The sequence below is a fragment of the Rutidosis leptorrhynchoides genome, chromosome 3 (assembly GCF_046630445.1).
Source record: "Rutidosis leptorrhynchoides isolate AG116_Rl617_1_P2 chromosome 3, CSIRO_AGI_Rlap_v1, whole genome shotgun sequence".
Taxonomy (NCBI): domain Eukaryota; kingdom Viridiplantae; phylum Streptophyta; class Magnoliopsida; order Asterales; family Asteraceae; genus Rutidosis; species Rutidosis leptorrhynchoides.
Genome location: NC_092335.1, coordinates 437,185,254 through 437,191,105, shown reverse-complemented (window position 1 = coordinate 437,191,105; position 5,852 = coordinate 437,185,254). Strand labels below are relative to the sequence as shown.

The 5,852-nt window shown below is 31.1% G+C and overlaps 1 non-coding gene across 1 annotated transcript; it reads left to right on the top strand.

Annotated features, from left to right (window-relative positions):
- The first annotated feature begins 344 nt into the window (after nt 1-344).
- LOC139903538 (small nucleolar RNA R71) lies at nt 345-451 on the top strand. Its single transcript, XR_011778352.1, has one exon. It is a non-coding gene; the product is annotated as a small nucleolar RNA R71 (small nucleolar RNA).
- Nucleotides 452-5,852: the final 5,401 nt, after the last annotated feature.

Sequence of the window (5,852 nt, the reverse complement as noted above, 5' to 3'; positions counted from 1 at the left end):
CAATGTGACAATCTTTCAATAAGTGTGGTCCACCGCATAGCTCACAACTGATTCGTATTGCGTGAATATCTTTATTCATCTTTTCCATTCGTCTTTCGAAAGCATCTATTTTTGCGGAAACGGAATCAAAGTCATGGCTAGAATCGGCTCTAGCCGCTTTAGATGATCGAAAGATATCTTTTTCTTGATGCCACTCATGAGAGTGGGAGGCTGTGTTATCAATAATTTTGTAAGCTTCAGTTGCGGTTTTCTTCATAATGGAACCACCAGCTGTTATGTCGATGTCTTTTCTTGTAGCAACGTTGACACCTTGGTAGAATATTTGTACTATTTGATAAGTGTCTAAACCGTGTTGAGGACATCCTCTCAACATCCTTCCGAATCTTGTCCACGCCTCATATAATGTTTCATTTGGCTTTTGTGTGAACGTAACAATTTCTCCTTGAAGTCTCACGGCTTTAGATGCCGGAAAGAATCTTTGAAGAAATTTTTCAACTAAGACATCCCATGTGTCAATCGCCCCTTCAGGTAACGATTCTAACCAATCTTTGGCTTCTCCCTTTAAAGTCCAGGGAAACAACATGAGATATATCTGTTCATCCTCCACTTCTCGGATTTTGAATAGTGTACAGATCCTATTAAAGGTACGAAGATGTTCGTTGGGATCTTCTTTTGGCGTACCACTATATTGGCACTGATTAGTTACCATATGTAGAATTTGTCCTTTGATTTCATAATCTGGAGCATTAACTTCTGGCTTAATAATGGCGTGACCTTGGCCCGTGCGTTTAGCTCTCATTCGATCTTCCATACTTAGAGGTTCCGTTACTTCCATAATTGAATTTGTTGAATACGAATCACTAGAGGATTCTGATTTAATGGTTTGTGGCTCAGGAGGAATAATTAGTGGTTCAGGATCTTGGAATTGTCCTTGAATATGCTCCGGATTCTTAATTGTGAAGTCGGGTTCAAAAGATGGATTATCGAAAATTTGAGTTGGAGTTCTTGTTCGACTGGATGACGATTCTAAAGAAAAATCAACGGTGGTAATATTTGCTAAATGTCTTGATCTAGTTACAGGTGGTGAACGTACAAAAGGTGGTGAACGTCTTGCTCGGTGCATTTACTGAATATCCTATTAGTTTTTAAAAAGGAAAGAAAAATTATATAAGTTATCCAATCAATAGACTTTTCTGATTTTGTCCACGTTTCGAATAGCCAAAAGATGCAGCAGAGGGGCAGGATTCGTTTGGTCTCAATATAATTGAGTACTGTTTGGCTCCAATAACCCGGTCCACGTACAAATCCAACTATTACTACGAACCAGAAAATTTTGATGTCTATCAATTTAACCACTTAAAATAAATTTTCGTAATTTTAAGAAATTTAGAGAAGAAGTAGAAAAAATTCTAAGTCCTAAAAACTAGAATGGCGAGAAATAAGAGAGAAAAAGATTGCGCGTCGAAAAGTGTCGAAAAATAAAAAGGTCGAAAAATAGGCGTCGAAAAATAAAAATAAGAAAGTAGTGCGAAATACGGCGTCGTAAAATTCTAAAGCACCTAAAACTTAGTCTAAGGAATAAGCACTTAAGGGATTTTACGGCAAAGCCTAAAAATTCTAGAAGTAAAAATAACTATGGCAAAACTAAACTTAATACTAAAAGTTGCGACTATAGTCTAAAAATCTAAAGGTAATAAAACTAAAAAAAAACAATTTTTTTTTTATAGACAAAATCTTAAAAAATATATATTTTTTTTAATAATTTTTTTTTTTTTTTTACGTTTTTTTTTTTTTTTAAGTTTTTTTTTTTTTTTTTACATTTTTTTTTTAAAAACGAATTTTTTTTTCTAAAAAAAAAACGTTTTTTTTTTTTAAATTTTTTTTTTTTTTTTTAAAAAAATAATTTTTTTTACAAATTAATACTTTTTTTATAATTATTATTTTTTTTTCAAAACTTTTTTTTAATTCATTTACTATTCATGAATAGTAAATGAAAAGAAATTAATTAATTTACTATTCACATGAAAGCGACATAATAGAAATTATTAATTACAATTTACATAATATACCCCTGAGGTATTTAATAAATACGACTTTTTAAAACTTTTACGATTCAAAATATATTCTAAAATATTATTATATTATTATATTCTATTTCAATATTATTATATTATTATATTTTATTTCAATATTATTATATTATTATATTTTATTTCAATATTATTATAATTAAAAATATAGCGTTTTAGCGCTCCCCGGCAGCGGCGCCAAAAACTTGATGATATAGCGTGAGGGTACGAAATAGTATTATTTTTAATACAAAATACTACAAAATATGACACAAGTTTTATTAATTTACGGATGGGATATACCTAAACCTTGCTACAACACTATAGGCAGTGTACCTAATCGTAGAGTAGTGTAGTTTTTAGTAAGTCCGGTTCGTTCCACAGGGAGCTGGTGATACTTACTATATTTTTAACTATATTTATATAAAATATATATAATTATATAAGTAGTAATATTATTATAAAAGGGGGGTTTTACCGTTTAATGACCGGTTTGTCGATTCTATATTTTAAGCGTAAAGATAAATGACGATAATTAAAGTGCGTAAAATAATGACAATAAATAAAATGACAGTAAATAAAATTACGAGTAATAAAATGACAGTAAATAAAGATACGATGAGAAATATAATAAAAGAATTATGCTTATTTAAACTTCCGTAATCATGATGTTTGACGTGTTGATTTTAATTTATTACCATGGGTTAATTGTCCTTTGTCCTGGTTTATTTGATACGTCTATCTGGTTTTTGTCCATAATAGTCCATCGGTCATAAAAATAAAGTGCGAGTATCCTCGTCAAATTACCCTTATACCCGAAGTCAAATATTCCAACTGATTAAGGATTTAAACTGTGACGCAGTTATCACTTCTGTCAACAATTACACCAGTTATCACTGTATGTAATCCACCCCTGTTTTAATTAGTTTATGAATATTAATTCATCCACTTGATCAGAATGAATAATCAATTACCCAACCCAATTGATTAATTAAATGATTATAACAGATTCCATATGAACATCACTAAATAGGACAACCATAATCATTATTAATTATTAGGTTAATTAATTTGAAGATAGGTTCGACAGACTCCAATGAGTTGTCACTCAATTAGACAATACCCCCCATCTATTAATAGTCAATAGTTCAATTTCCACAAGTGTCGGTCTTTTGCCCAAACCTTAATTATGGTCCAAAGTTCAATAACCCCTTCTTAATATTTTAGCCCAACATCACGATTACTTCGGCTCAAATAAGCATAATAATAACTTAGTTAAGATACATTAATGTAAAAAGGTTGAACATAACTTACAATGATTAAAAATAGCGTAGCGTTACACGGACAGAATTTCGACTTACACACTCAAACGATCTCTATCATAAATCTTATTATTATCATAATTTAAAATTAAAATTAAGATTATTGTTATATCTTATTAAGTTAACATTATGATAGAGATATAGAATATAGATATTGATAATTGATATTGATAAATAAGAAAAAGATAGAAAAAGGTGTATTTTTACATTACGATTACAAAGCCTTTTATAGGCGAATTTAGAAATTGAATTTTCACTTATGACCCCTGAACTATGCTCAATTAACAACTTTTTATTATTTAATATTATTCTTATTATGAATTATTTAAATATTATATTTTATTCTTGTGCATAGTTGACTCGTAATTTTTACACCGTTGCGTCGAGCGTTGAGAGTTGACTCTGGTCCCGGTTCTGGATTTTCGAACGTCCTTGCGTACAATTTTATATTTTGTACTTTGCGTTTTGTAACTTGTACTCTTGTCATTTTTAGACGTTCCTCATCAATAATTTGAACCTTTTTGATTGTATCTTGTACTTTTGAGCTTTTTGGACCTTTGTGTCTTCAATTCGTCGTTTTCGCCTTTTGTCTTCGCACTTATTTAAAATAAACGAATATTACTTGAAAATGGAACAATTGAAACTAAAATCTTGTCTTTCTTGGGGGATTTTGCTATGAAATATATGTTCCTTTTTAGCCTTATCAATATCCAACATCTAAGTTATTTACACTCCACGTTCTTACTTATAAATCACTTTACCATTTTCCGAATGTCGTCAAAAAGAATAGATTTCTTAAATCACAGTGGACCTTATAACATAGACCCGTAATCATATCACAATGTATCTGATAAATCAATCATTTGATATTATCTTCTAATTCCATCGATAAACATATTAAAACAAATACGTTCATGTAAAGTATTATACGTTTAATACTTTATTAATATTTTTAAGTTATAATATATATATATATACATATATATACATATTTATTTATATATAACGGTTCGTGAATCGTCGGAATTTGGTCGAGGTTATAATGAATGTATGAACACAATTTAAAATTCTTGAGATTTAACTTAACAAACTTTGCTTATCGTGTCGAAATAATATAAAGATAAAGTTTAAATTTAGTCGAAAATTTCCGGATCGTCACAGTTCTTTTTCAGTAGTTGTATAGTTCGTTTGTGCTCCTTGTAACGTCTTACTAGCATAATATATAGGTTGAAATCATTTTTCAATCCTTTGTCCTAAAACGGCTCCCATTGCAAAATCACTTGCATCGCACATTAGTTCAAACGGTAGATTCCAATTTGGTGTTATCATGATCGGCGCATTAGTAAGTTTCTCTTTAAGAATATTAAAAGATTTGATACATTCATATGAAAAGATGAATGGAGCATCCTTTTCTAGGAGTTTATTCATAGGAGTGACAATTTTAGAAAAATCTTTTATGAAACGTCGATAAAAACCGGCATGCCCTAGAAAACTCCTAACTCCTCTAACATTGGTGGGATATGGAAGTTTAACAATTACATCTACTTTAGCTCTATCCACTTCAATTCCTTCTTTTGAAATTTTATGTCCAAGAACGATGCCTTCTTTAACCATGAAATGGCATTTCTCCCAATGAAGTACTAGATTTGATTGTTCGCATCTAATAAGCATTCGTTCCAGATTAACTAGACATGATTCAAATGTATCACCGAAGACTGAAAAGTCATCCATGAAAACTTCCATGCATTCTTCTATCATGTCGTGAAAAATCGCCATCATGCACCTTTGAAAGGTTGCAGGGGCGTTGCAAAGTCCAAATGGCATGCGTTTGTAAGCAAAAGTACCATAAGGGCACGTGAACGTGGTTTTCTCTTGATCTTCGGGTGCTATTGGAATTTGAAAATATCCGGAAAATCCATCAAGAAAACAATAATAACTATTTCCGGCTAATCTTTCCAACATTTGATCAATGAAAGGTAAGGGAAAGTGATCTTTTCTGGTGGCATCATTTAATTTTCTATAATCAATACATACACCCCATCCTGTTACAGTCCTAGTAGGAATAAGTTCATTTTTCTCATTTGTAATGACAGTCATGCCACCCTTCTTAGGCACGCATTGAACTGGGCTTACCCATGGACTATCAGAAATTGGATAAATTAAACCTGCATCTAGCAGTTTAATTATTTCTTTTTAAAAACATCTTGCATATTAGGATTTAGTCTTCGTTGGCGTTGCACATACGTTTTATGACCTTCGTTGGCGTTGCACATACGTTTTATGAATCTTCCATGCTATAGCTGGTTTATGAGCTTTCAACACAGAAATGAGTTGTGATTTCTCATTTTCAGTAAGAGAAGACGATATTATTACAGGTAATTCAGATTCACCATGTAAATAAGCGTATTCCAAATGGTTTGGAAGTGGCTTTAACTCTAATTTCGGAGGTTCTTCTATCGAT